We start from the raw sequence: 13,728 nt of genomic DNA on the forward strand, positions 1-13,728 counted from the left end.
ATATTACCATTGTCTGTCTATCAGTGGAAACATATTGTCAGACCATTGATCAGTGATTGTCATCACAAGTCTGTTCTACCTTGTAAATGAATGATCAAATGCAAATCATTAGTGTCTCAAAATGAGATGAAACAAATGAGGGAATATTATTTGAAAATCACATGTATGTTTGTATCTTATATTATCCTGCATTTCAATTGTCCTCCATACACCAGTGTCATTTGCCTTGAATTAAACATGACTAAAAGCTGTTGTGTGCTGGGTTGCCCACCAACAAATGTAAAAAATCACAAGTTAAAGTTTTTTGCACTCCCGAGCAAAACAAGGAAGCCATTGAGAAGAAAAATGTGGATTTAGGCTGTAACAAAGAACGTATTGTAACGTATCGCTGATACGCCAAGGAACGGAGAGTTGTAGTTGGTACAGGGTCTTTATTCACAGGCTCCTTTAGCTCCTAGCAGCTAGCTTCACACCGCTAGCTCTACACACAACAACCGGTCTCAGCTCGCTCCATAGCTAGACTGACATCCAGCCCACGGCCGCTGGCTCTATATACCCCCTTTCCCCTAGGAACACACCCACACACATTAGTTCCTAGCTGCAGTTGAGACACTTCTATTGTACATCACATTACAGGTAATACCTGGATTACCTGGAACGCTACATACTCCTCACCCAACATTAGTCAATGCCCACATTGACACCCACAACCCACACATATTCCCCTGTACCAAAACACACCACCCCACAACATTTTGTATTCCCCCAATTTGTCTCTTATTATTTCAGCACACTTCTTAATTTTCGTTCCACCACCACCATTTGCATTTCTTTTCATTCCTTCCTCTTTTCCCATTCCAATAGCCCTTTTCTTTTTTTACACACATTTACATTCAACTCAATAACCCATTTACGTTTTCCCTCTTTCCTTTACACTCATTTTCAATTTAACTCAAACCCATCACATTGACATCATTTCTTTCCTCTTTCCCCATTCATTTAAATTCAACCCACATATCATTTCAGTTCGACAATAACCCCAACATTTACATCATTCTTTTTTCATTACCTTCATTTAAACCTTTTTTCTTACTCACATTATCCCACTTCACTTCAGCCACTATTTCCATCCCCCCTTTTACAGCTTCTGTCCCACCTGAAGCACATTACAGTCGACACAGCTAAGGCAGTAGTCCTCTACGTCTCCCTTCATCTGTACCCAGTAGAAAACTCGACAAAGGCGGCTGAGTGTTTCTTCAGGCCCTCGATGCCCCTGACCCCTGCGGCCCCTGTGCGCCCCCCGTAGCGCCAGTCCCCGCAGGCAGCTGGGCACCACCACGACGCTGCCACTCTTCCCGCGCCCATCCAACCCCAGAATCCCCGACTCCCTCACCCTCAGGTCCGGAAACAACTCCCACAGTTCCTTCGTGGTACTTGAACACATGCACATCTCCTCCAGGCGAGGCCGGCATCCGGCCGCCACCCACCTGCGCACCGGTCCAACGCTAGCGTCCTCCGCCTGTCTGCGTATCCACTCCTCCAGATCGACATCCTCCATAGTCACATTCTCATCCTCCCGGTCTTGCACTCGCTCGTCCTCCCGTCCCGCTCCCCCAGGGGGCGGCGTGTTGAGGACAGCAGGGCGGACACCATCGGCGTCGATCTCCACCTCGACTTTCTGCAGTGCAGCCGTGGGGGTTGTGTAGCGGCTTGGTTGGGCCGGCTCCTCCAGCGTTGACCCCTCTCGCTCCCCCGGGGACACGAACGCCGCTCCCCCGACTGTAACAGCATTGCAGGTGATGTCGCTCACTTCCCTCTGGCTGTTCAAAACGATCCCCGCTCTCCTGATGGTCTCGTCGCTGATGATGATGTCCCCCTCTACCGGCTGGTATGCAGAGCAGCTAGCCTGGGCCGGCTCAACAGTCACTCTCCTGCCCAGAACAATCGGCTCTGTACTGCCCCGTTGCTCCGCTGCTTGTAGCTCAGGCTGCTCCCCTGCTCCGCTACTCCGCTGCTCCTCTGCCTGTTGCTCCGGCTGCTCCCCCGGCTGTGTGTCTCTTCCAGCGTTCACACTCTTAGTGCAGTCTCTAGCTAAATGTTCAGGCGACTGGCAAGTCCAACAAAGCCTCACCTGTCCGCCGCCTGCACGTCCCTCCTCTCTCGCTGTCTTCCAGTCCCCGACAGCTTCTCGACACTCTCTAGCTAGATGTCCGATCGCTCCGCATGCCCAGCAGGCTCCCTGCTGTCCATGTCGTTGTCCCGCATACCCGGTCCGTCTCCCGGGACCGCCTCGGCACCACCTCGCCACGTGGCCCGGTTCTCCACAGCTCCAACACAGTCTATTTTGTGGTTCCTCCGGCCGTTCTCCACACTGCGCTCCCTCTGCGCTCATCAAATCCACCCGCTGCATGACTTTCCGCAGCGTCCGCATCACCTCTACTGCCCAGGCAGGAGTCTCTTCCACCAGCCGTCTGACTTCTTTCAACACACGGGCTTCCATGCCCGCCAGCATCGAGCTGATCTCCGTCGTCAGCTCCTCTTTTCTCCCGTTCGCCGACAGGCATTCTTCTAAGCGCACCATCACACGTGGCGCTCGTAGCAGCTAGCTCACACAGCTAGCTCGCTACCGCTAGGTCGCTCGAGCCTTTGATCTCCAACTTTTCTCCGCCGTTCCTCGTCACTCTCTCCCCTCTCGACCGAATCAGAGGCGCTACCGCTTTACTGTCTGACACCAATGTAACGTATCGCTGATACGCCAAGGAACGGAGAGTTGTAGTTGGTACAGGGTCTTTATTCACAGGCTCCTTTAGCTCCTAGCAGCTAGCTTCACACCGCTAGCTCTACACACAACAACCGGTCTCAGCTCGCTCCATAGCTAGACTGACATCTGGCCCACGGCCGCTGGCTCTATATACCCCCTTTCCCCTAGGAACACACCCACACACATTAGTTCCTAGCTGCAGTTGAGACACTTCTATTGTACATCACATTACAGGTAATACCTGGATTACCTGGAAGGCTACAGTATATTGATAAGAGTAGAGTAGAGCTATGCCTCCGCCGTGTTGGTCCCTAAGGAGACTCCTCACCAGCTGCGGAGATATCCAAGGTTCGGACTGAAATCTCGTCCCTCGAGTCCCTCCTCCATGATGTCCTCCAGCGGCAAACCCACCTCGCCTCTCGGCTGGCAGACCTACTGAGGAACGCTGTTCCCTCCGACTCGGAGCGCCCAGGACCCAGCCAAATCCCGGGTCTATTCTGGGCATCTTGCAGCAACAGTTGCACCAAGTGGGTGGTCTTAACTATGCCTGGTTGTAACTCCTACGTCGGTCTTAGTTAAGACCAGTCTTTAGAGTGGATGTACGCCTGTTGCACTAACAGGGCTTACGTCTGGCCGGTGTTATGCCGAGAAATGCCCCCGGCGGCGGCAAATGCCCCTCCTCACGGGAGCGCGCAAAGTCTCCTCCTGGATTCGAACCAGAAATCCTCGGTTTACGAGACAAATGCTCTACCAATGAGGCTAAAATCTATGAAGTCTCGTTTCCTTGTCTCACGTATATAACGAGTGGGGTTTGAGTTGTGAGACACAGCTCACAACGTAGGTCAACATTAGGCTACTGTTTAACGACTAATCTTACATAGGCTATAAGTACAGGGTACCAGATTTGGCCTAATTGCCCAACAACACACCACTTGCCCTGTAACCTAAGTACAGATTTGGTATAAGTAGGCTTCTTACAGGGTAAATTCACATCATACCCTCTACTTAGCCTGTAAGTACAGAGAAATTACATGTTTTTGGAGTGTGTAACCCTCTGAAGTCTAATAGATCACTCCTTTATGGTCTGTCTTTACTTTTTTTGTATCGTTATGAAAATTATTTGTATAACTTACAGCCAACTCATTCAAACTATGAGGGACGGGGGGGTGCAATATTCGGCAGAGTGGATTTTGCAGCTGCTGAGATATGCCCCCCCCCCCCCCTCCTTCTAAGGCCAGGTGACTGTTGCCTCTATGAAATTCTGAATGTCACTCACAAACAACCTAAAATATTAGCTGGTAACTGTGATTCACCCTATAGTCTCTGAAAGGAAATTTAACAGGGAAATATTCGGCAGGGTGGATTTTGCAGCTGCCGACCTTTGCATCATTGATGCCGACCTTTGCATCACTGATGACATCATTGTCACTGTCACTGATGACATCACTCAGTGATGAACACACACCTGCAAAATCCACCCTGCCGAATATCGCCCCCAGTCGATGGGGGGATTTCGATTGGATTTAGATTTTTACCCAGTCGATGGGACGCCATCCAGTCTCAAGAATCTCCATATATGGAGATTCTTGAGACTGTGTGTGTGTGTGTGTGCATGTGTCCATGTTTTTTTTACTCCTCCCGAGCTTAGCTGAGAGTGTGATGTCAAAGAGCTGGTCTACCCAAGCATGTGCATATATCGTTTGTCCTGCCACTTTCGACAGGGGTGTACAGTCAAGTCAAGTCAAGTCAAGTCAAGTTTATTTGTATAGCACATTTCATACACAGAGGCAATTCAAAGTGCTTCACATAAAATGGTTGACAGGAAAATAAAATGGGCGGACATTTAAAAGCATCACAACAAAACTTAAAAAAAAGAGTATAAAAAGTGTATTACAGGAAAATAAACCAAAAGAAGAAATAAAATGGACATTTAAAAGCATCACAACAAAACTTTAAAAAAAAAGAGTATAAAAAAGTGCAATAGGCAGCAGGCGCAGCAGTTGCAGAAAGAGCTAAAACTTATAGAGGACTCATTGGGTTTGCATAGTAGCTGTCAGCAGTTAAAGGCGATGGTAAACATAAAAGTCTTTAGTCTATTTTTAAAAGTAAGTAAGGTTGGGGCAGATCTGAGGTCTTCAGGGAATTTGTTCCAGCTAGCAGAAGCATAGTGGGTAAATGCAGCCTTCCCGTGATTTGATTTGATCCTAGGGACAGTTAATAAGCTGGACCCTGTTGACCTAAGAGTTCTAGATGGTTCGTAGCGTGGGAGCAATTCAGCTATGTATTTTGGGCCTAGGCCATTGAGTGATTTATAGACTAATAACAGTATTTTAAAATCTATTCTCTGACACACTGGCAACCAATGTAAGGACTTAAGAACTGGAGTGATATGATCAGCTTTCTTAGTCTTCGTTAGTACTCTAGCAGCAGCATTCTGAATGAGTTGAAGTTGCCTAAGTTCTTTTTTGGAGAGACCAGAAAAAAGGCTATTGCAGTAGTCTAACCTACTATAAATGAAGGCGTGAATTAGTTTTTCTAGATCCTGTCTGGACATGTATCCCCTAATTCTTGCTATATTTTTAAGATGATAAAAAGCAGATTTTCTAATTGACTTAATGTGGGAGTTAAAGTTGAGATCGGAATCAATAATAACTCCAAGATTTTTGACTTGATCCTTAGGCTTCAGGGATCGAGACTCAAGGCATGCAGTGATTTGTCCAATATTTGTACGAAAATGTCGCTCTGAGTGACCTCTGGGTGGGTTTGGTGGCCTGCCATCTTTTTTTTACTCCTCCCAAGCTTAGCTGAGAGTGTGATGTCATATAGGGGGTTTACAGGAGCGGGTGCATATATCGGTTCTGCTGCCACTTTCGACACAGGGGTGTACAGTGTCCAATATTTGTACAAAAATGTCAATGTGAGTGACCTCTGGGTGACGGCCTGCCATGTTTTTTTCTTCCTGCGTGCGTGCATATATTTGGTAAGTTGCCACTTTGAACACACACCTGTCCAGTGTCTAATTTGTAAAGGCTATGCAGTCCAGTAAACAGCATTTATCCATTTAGGTCCATTTAGGTTATTAAAACAGTTATTGTTATACAGAAACATAATTTGTATTGTATAGCTTCGTTTAAATGCTTCAATTATTGTTTTAATGTACAAATTTATAAATTTTCAATGGCTTCTGTGTGCTCTCTGGCTTTTGCAAAAAGGTTATTTTAATCTGAAAAATGGTCACCGGAAGTACTTATTGTTGCTCGCCCTGTTGCTCACGTAACGGAACCCGGAACACGGAGCTCATCGTTGTCGTCAACAGCTACTGTTCACGAGCGGAGGTGCACACAGATTTCCCTCTTGCATTCATATAGTTTACAGCTGTAATTGACCAACAGAAGACTCTGTAAGTATGGATGATATTATCACGAATATATAAAGTGGAGACGAGGCTCCGTTTAGCACTGAGAGAGGAAGAAGAAGCTCCTCTCTCTTATGGACTCAGATGAATGGTTTAGTTAGCTGTGAAGCTAATGGAGCTAACGTGTTGGAGCTTTGAAGAACAACGTTTGTCAGTAAATCGTCCAGGAGGGAAAGTTGCTGTGTCACTGTATGGAAATGTCTAATGTCCAAAATATGACAGCGTTGGTGAACTAGCGACTAACTGCTGCTGTTGAAGATATATTTAGCCTGTTTGAAGAAGATAGCAGAGTACGAGGAGGAAGCTTCTTTGTCTGAGTCCAGACCTTCAGATCTTCCCACTCCACTGAGTTGACTGCTTCTGAAGAAGGAAATGGAGTGTAACAAGTTAACCATTCAGTCTGATATCAGGCTAGACTCTTCTCATTCTAAAAAGAACGAGCAACACAGTTGGACACTGCTGGACATTAGTTTAAATCCTGTAGTGCGGTTACACAGAGTAGCCATACCTCCAGACTTCCAGCAGCTGTTGCTCATTAAAGAAGAAGTTCTCCCTAAGTTGCAGGAGTGGCGCCCCAGTCTGGACCAGGAGAGCCCAGAGCCCCCACACATTAAAGAGGAACAGGAGGAACTCTGGATCAGTCAGAATGACCAGCTTCAAGAGGACCCAGGGCCGCCACATATTAAAGAGGAACAGGAGGAACTCTGGACCAGTCAGGAGGGAGAGCATCTTCAGGATGGCCCAGACCCCCCACACATTAAAGAGGAACAGGATAAATTACTGTGGACCAGTAAAGAGGGAGAGCAGCTTCCAGGACTGGAGGAGGCTGATATCACCAAGTTCCAATTCACTCCTGTCCCTGTGAAGAGTGAAGATGAGGAAGAGAAACCTCAGTCCTCACAGCTTCATCAAAGCCAAAATGAGGAGAACAGAGAGGCAGAGCCTCTAGCCAGCAGCTCAACTGAACAGATGAAAACAGAAGCTGATGGAGAGAACTGTGGAGCATCAGAACCAGCCAGTGCTGGCAAGACTGCAGACTCTTCTGAGACTGAAGACAGTGATGATTGGACAGAAACTCACATGGACTCACAGAAAAACAGTGAAGTTCTTGGGAACAAACACTTTAGTTGTTCAGTTTGTGGTAAAAGATTTGTTGATAAAAGTCAGTTGAACAGACACATCAGAGTCCACACAGGAGATAAACCATTTAAGTGCTCAGTCTGTGGTCAGAGTTTTGGTCATAAAGGAAACTTGACAAAACACATAATAGTCCACACAGGAGATAAACCATTTAAATGTTCAGTCTGTGGTAAATGTTTTGGTCGTAAAGACCGCTTGACAACACACATGATGGGCCACACAGGAGATAAACCATTTAAATGCTCAGTATGTGGTAAATGTTTTGGTGAGAAAGGAAGCTTGACAAAACACTTGAGACTCCACACAGGAGATAAACCATTTAAATGTTCAGTCTGTCGTCAGAGTTTTGGTTGTAAACCAACCTTGCAACGACACATGACAGTTCACACAGGAGATAAACCATTTATGTGCTCAGTCTGTGGTCAGAGTTTTGGTCATAAAGGAAACTTGACAAAACACATGATAGTCCACACAGGAGATAAACCATTTAAATGTTCAGTCTGTGGTAAATGTTTTGGTCGTAAAGACCACTTGACAACACATATGATGGGCCACACAGGAGATAAACCATTTAAATGCTCAGTATGTGGTAAATGTTTTGGTGAGAAAGGAAGCTTGACAAAACACATGAGACTCCACACAGGAGATAAACCATTTATGTGCTCAGTCTGTGGTCAGAGTTTTGGTCATAAAGGAGACTTGACAAAACACATGATAGTCCACACAGGAGATAAACCATTTAAATGTTCAGTCTGTGGTAAATGTTTTGGTCGTAAAGACCGCTTGACAACACACATGATGGGCCACACAGGAGATAAACCATTTAAATGCTCAGTATGTGGTAAATGTTTTGGTCGTAAAGACCGCTTGACAAAACACATGATAGTCCACACAGGAGATAAACCATTTAAATGTTCAGTCTGTGGTAAATGTTTTGGTCGTAAAGACTGCTTGACAACACACATGATGGGCCACACAGGAGATAAACCATTTAAATGCTCAGTATGTGGTAAATGTTTTGGTGAGAAAGGAAGCTTGACAAAACACATGAGACTCCACACAGGAGATAAACCATTTAAGTGCTCAGTCTGTGGTCAGAGTTTTGGTCATAAAGGAAACTTGACAACACACATGAGAGTCCACACAGGAGATAAACCATTTAAATGTTCAGTCTGTGGTAAATGTTTTGGTCGTAAAGGAACCATGAATAGACACATGATAGTCCACACAGCAGAGGTCACTTAATATCGGGCTGGACAATATTGTATTATTATCATTGTCTATCAATGGAAACATATTGTCAGACCATTGATCAGTGATTGTCACAACAATTCTGTTCTAAATGAATGATCAAATGCAAATCATTGTTGTCTCAAAATGAGATGAAACAAATGAGGGAATATTATTTGAAAATCACATGTATGTTTGTTTGTATCTTATATTATCCTGCATTTCAATTGTCTTCCATACACCAGTGTCATTTTCCTTGAATTAAACATGACTAAAAGCTGTTGTGTGCTGGGTTGCACAGCCAACAAATGTAAAAAATCACAAGTTAAAGTTTGTTGCACTCCCGAGCAAAACAAGGAAGCCGTTAAGAAGAAAAATGTGGATTTAGGCTGTAACAAAGAACGTATATTGATAAGAGTAGAGTAGAGCTATGCCTCCGCCTAGCCTAGGTAAACCCAGCCCCCACGTGACCTGCTCTCTCAGTTCTCAGTCACTTGTGACTGTAAGCAGGGTGAGCCTGAGAGCAGGTCACTGGGGGCTGGGTTTACCCAGGCTAGCCTCCGCCATGTTGGCTGTAAAAACAGCATCCAGTAAAACTATTTACTTACTTATTTATTCAATCTATGAATGAATCAATGCAGAAACCTGTAGGCTAAAACATGTTAACATTAATTCAGAATTTCATTCATTAAATAACAAATACAGTACTGTACTTTGAAATCATGCGAATCAGATTTACAAATTCAATTTACTGTTGTCGTTGACGCAAGGCTGATTTTACGGGCCAAGATGGTGCTGTGAGCCACAGAGTCAAGATGGTGCTGTGAGCCACAGAGTCAAGATGGTGCTGTGAGCCACAGAGTCAAGATGGTGCTGTGAGCCACAGAGTCAAGATGGTGCTGTGAGCCACAGAGTCAAGATGGTGCTGTGAGCCACAGAGTCTCACCAGGTCATCATTTCTGTCAGAGCTTTTCAGTCTTCACTTGAGAAGTTCTTCAAAGTCCAAGCTTTCACTGAGGCTCAAACCCCAAACCTCCAAATTGTGGTGTGGCCATAGGTGTCATTTACAATGGGGACATGTCCCACCACTTTTCAACACGTGTTGTGTACTCAGATGTCAAATATGTTCTGACAGAGAAGTCTGGAAATTTGAGTCTTTTAAAGTATGGAATTTTGAAATGGAAAATGTGTGGGAACGCTGACTGTGCTTTTACCCTACACTACCCCGACGCCCCACTAGTGTTGGTTTGTTGTGTAATAATTTGGTTGATTCAGATTGGTTGGTCAGATAGGCTCAAAACACAGCATCATGACCAGCTGAATGAGGTCAGACCACGGCGCCAACCCGGCCCTGGTGACCTTGAAGCAGGCACAGCTGGAGAGGAGGGCAGATCTCGAGGCTCTCAAGGTCTTTCTGGAGGCCAACAGATGTCCTCGCAGTCTGGCGCATGTGTCGGATCTGGATCCGTCAAACGCTGGGCACGCATCGCCTGAACCAACCCGACTCCCTCACACTAACACAAGCGATGAAGGACTTTGTGCTCCACCAAAACTGACTTGAAGGACTATCAGTTTATGTATTTTCATTTCCTAAATTTAGTTCTTCAGTGACTTTTTCAAACAAATCCAGGACCAGAGATTAAATGCCATCAGCATAGCCAATCCTACTACTATAATTGGAGGGCTGTGTGTCTATCTTGTTCTTTTTGGTCATGACCCATCCTTCATACTGTAGGTGAGAGTAGGAACGAAGATCGAAAAATTGATTCCCCTCCACTCATACTGTATGTTACAACCCAGCTCAAGGAAGTAACAAAGGGGCGGAGTCATACACCAAAGTAAAAGTTCATCAATCATTTATTAACTAAAACTAATGGAAAATAACTAGACAACACAAAATACATTAAACAAACCAACAGAAAAAAAGGTGCATTGGCGAGGAGGGAGACTGAATGGTCTTCTTAGACCTAAAGAGTGCACCGGGCCCAGGTGCACCCAATCAGCCTAACGACACCAACACTAGGCTCCTGCAGGACAGTGGGAGGGTCGCCACAAAAGCTACAATCTTATCAGATGGGAGAACCTTAGACATCTCATCAAACACACAAAATACATTAACCAAACCAACAGGAAAAAAAGGTGCATTGGCGAGGAGGGAGACTGAATGGTCTTCTTACACCTAAAGAATGCACTGGGCCCAGGTGCACCCAATCAGCCTAACGACACCAACACTAGGCTCCTGCAGGACACGGCCAGCAGGAGGGTCGTCACAAAAGCTACAATCTTATCAGATGGGAGAACCTTAGACATCTCATCAAACATCTCATCAGACATCTCGTCTGTGGTCTAATTTGTATCAGTTTAGGGGTCCTTGATGTGAACGAGTTTGAGAACCACTGCTATAACTTTAGGGAAAGATTACACAAATAACAGATACACTAACACACAGCTACAAACAATCACAATCTAGGTCAAAAATACCAAATTGCAGTTTGTTGAGAAAACAAGTCAGTCACTTTTACTTACACACACACACACACACACACACACACACTTGGGAGTCCTCAGTGAGTTTGGTGTGGTGACGCCTGGCTGAGCTGCGGTTCTATTCTGACAAACTCAACACTTTGGCCCTGTGAAGAAAACATGAGTGTGAAACGAGCCAACGCATCTCGTTACAGTTAAAATACAGCTCTCTTATACTCAAGAAACACAGATAACCCTCCTTTCATTTATCAAATATCAATTACAAAATACATGTATATGGTTTGTTTATTATTATTTACATTGCTGCTTATTAGCTAATTAGCACTTCATTTCCACACAAAATACTTTCCCCATTCATAGACTTGCGGGGGGGGGGGGGGGGGGGTTGGGGGTCCCATTTTAAGTAGAAATTTGTTTTTGTCAAAGAGGAATAAGTTCTGTTTTCCGTTGTGTAAAAGCATGAAAAGCAAAAAGCAGCTTCAACATGGTTCATGGAGACTTGATAAGAGACATATGATGTGAGATTAGAAGTGAGGAAGTGGAATACAGGCCATATGCAGGTTCTGCAATTGAAGTTTCTTAATCCAGTGGTTCTCAACATGGGGTCCAGGGACCACCAGGGGTCCTTCAGGGGGTTCCAGGGGGTCCCCAGCAAAAGGATGAATTGCTCAACTTCACCATTAAAGTTAAAGGAACACTCCGCCCATTTTCAACCAGCTTTGTATCATTAGAACATCAGTAGTATATCAGAAAACTGTAAACGGTTTTGAAGTCTGTCATTTAATTAGACAGTTATTGAGTGTTAAAGTGTGGACCAGTGACATCACTGGTCCACACTAACTCAAATTAATAACTCATTAACTCAAATCAACTCTCAATAACTGTCAAACTATTCATCATTCATCTAGTTTGACAGTTATTGAGAGTTGATTTGAGTTAATGAGTTATTAATTTGAGTTAGTGTGGACCAGTGATGTCACTGGTCCACACTTTAACACTCAATAACTGTCTAATTAAATGACAGACTTCAAAACAGTTTACAGTTTTCTGATATACTACTGATGTTCTAATGATACAAAGCTGGTTGAAAATGGGCGGAGTGTTCCTTTAACACAATTAGGGAATGTAGAAGAATGACTATCTCGATCATAGCTTCTCTGTTATCGCTCTCCCTACAACAACAACAACATATATATAACAATTCTGGACAAAATAACATCAAACAGTAAAAAAATATCAGATTTGGGTCTCAAATGTGGACTAAATGAGGGTTGAGAATCACTTTATTAATCTATTGTTTACAAATTGAATGGTTTTATTCCAACATGCGATGTATCTAAAACGTTTCCTGAAATGTATGGTTATTTCAAAGTTCAAACACAGACAATTCCATGCTAAAAAAAAAGCATGACTTTTTCCAAATAGATATCCCATTTCTACTGTAACAATACAGTAATCATACAGATGATGAGAACTGAAGAGTTGAAGGTTGCAGTTTACCTATCATTCCGTCCTTTAAATGCTTAAAATCATGGCAATATCAAAAGGAACACGTGACAGTTGTGTTTTTCCCCAAATCAGTCTCTTATTAAAAATCGCTTAACAACCACATTTGCTAAATTGCCATTGAGCAAGGCATTAACCTCAAAACTGGTGCATGTTTCCTCTGAAGAAATGCATTTGAAGGGTTTGTGTGTGTGTGTGTGTGTGTGTGTGTGTGTGTGTGTGTGTGTGTGTGTGTGTGTGTGTGTGTGTGTGTGTGTGTGTGTGTGTGTGTGTGCGCACATGCGCGTGTGTGTGTGGAGGGAAGGAAACGATTAAAATGTATCTTACTACGTATAAATTATTCAACAAAGAAATCTTCTTCATTCTCTTTAATCCTAGTCTGGTAAAAACCATCCTGATAACGTGAGCTCTACGTATCAGTCTGTTCTCCAAGTCGTCCACAGCGATTTCAGTGGGCGGGAGTACTTGCCTTGACTCCTTCAGCCAATCAGCATCACCAAATCCAATCCAAATCCACTTGGAAGAACGGTGAAAACGTCTTTTCCGCAAAGAAACTGCACTGGTGCATATAATAAGTTATCCTTTATTTATAATACTCTTGTTTTTGAGTCTATTCCTGCAATAACTGCACTTACGGCTCTACTAAAGTTAACATTCCCTGCTTGCTTCGGGAGACGCCATTACTGTTTTGCTAACGGGGTCCCTGATTGGCCGGTTACATTGTCAATTACGAGGCCGGTACCTGATTGGCCCGGTTACATTCTAATTTCTGGAAATTGCTGGGGGCGGGCTGGAGGCCAGAATGAAGAGAATGTGAGTTCATGTGATCAGGATGGCTTTACCAGGCCACTTTAATCCTCTCTCCTCCCACCCAGTGTCTCATTTTGGCCCCGCCCCCTCCTCTAGTCGTGGTCTCTGTCTCTGGGCTTGGCCCTGCCCCCTCCTCTAGTCCTCTCCTCTAGTCGTGGTCTCTGTCTCTGGGCTTGACCCCACCCACTCCTCTAGTCCCCTCCTCTAGTCGTGGTCTCTGGGCTTGGCCCCGCCCCCTCATCTAGTCACGGTCTCTGTCGCTGGGCTTGGCCCCGCCCCCTCCTCTAATCATGGTCTGTCTCTGGGCTTGGCCCTGCCCCCTCCTCTAGTCGTGGTCTCTCTCTGGGCTTTGCCCCGCCCCTCCTCTAGTTGTGGTCTC

Source organism: Poromitra crassiceps, assembly GCF_964638095.1.
Source record: "Poromitra crassiceps genome assembly, chromosome: 7".
Lineage (NCBI taxonomy): Eukaryota > Metazoa > Chordata > Actinopteri > Beryciformes > Melamphaidae > Poromitra > Poromitra crassiceps.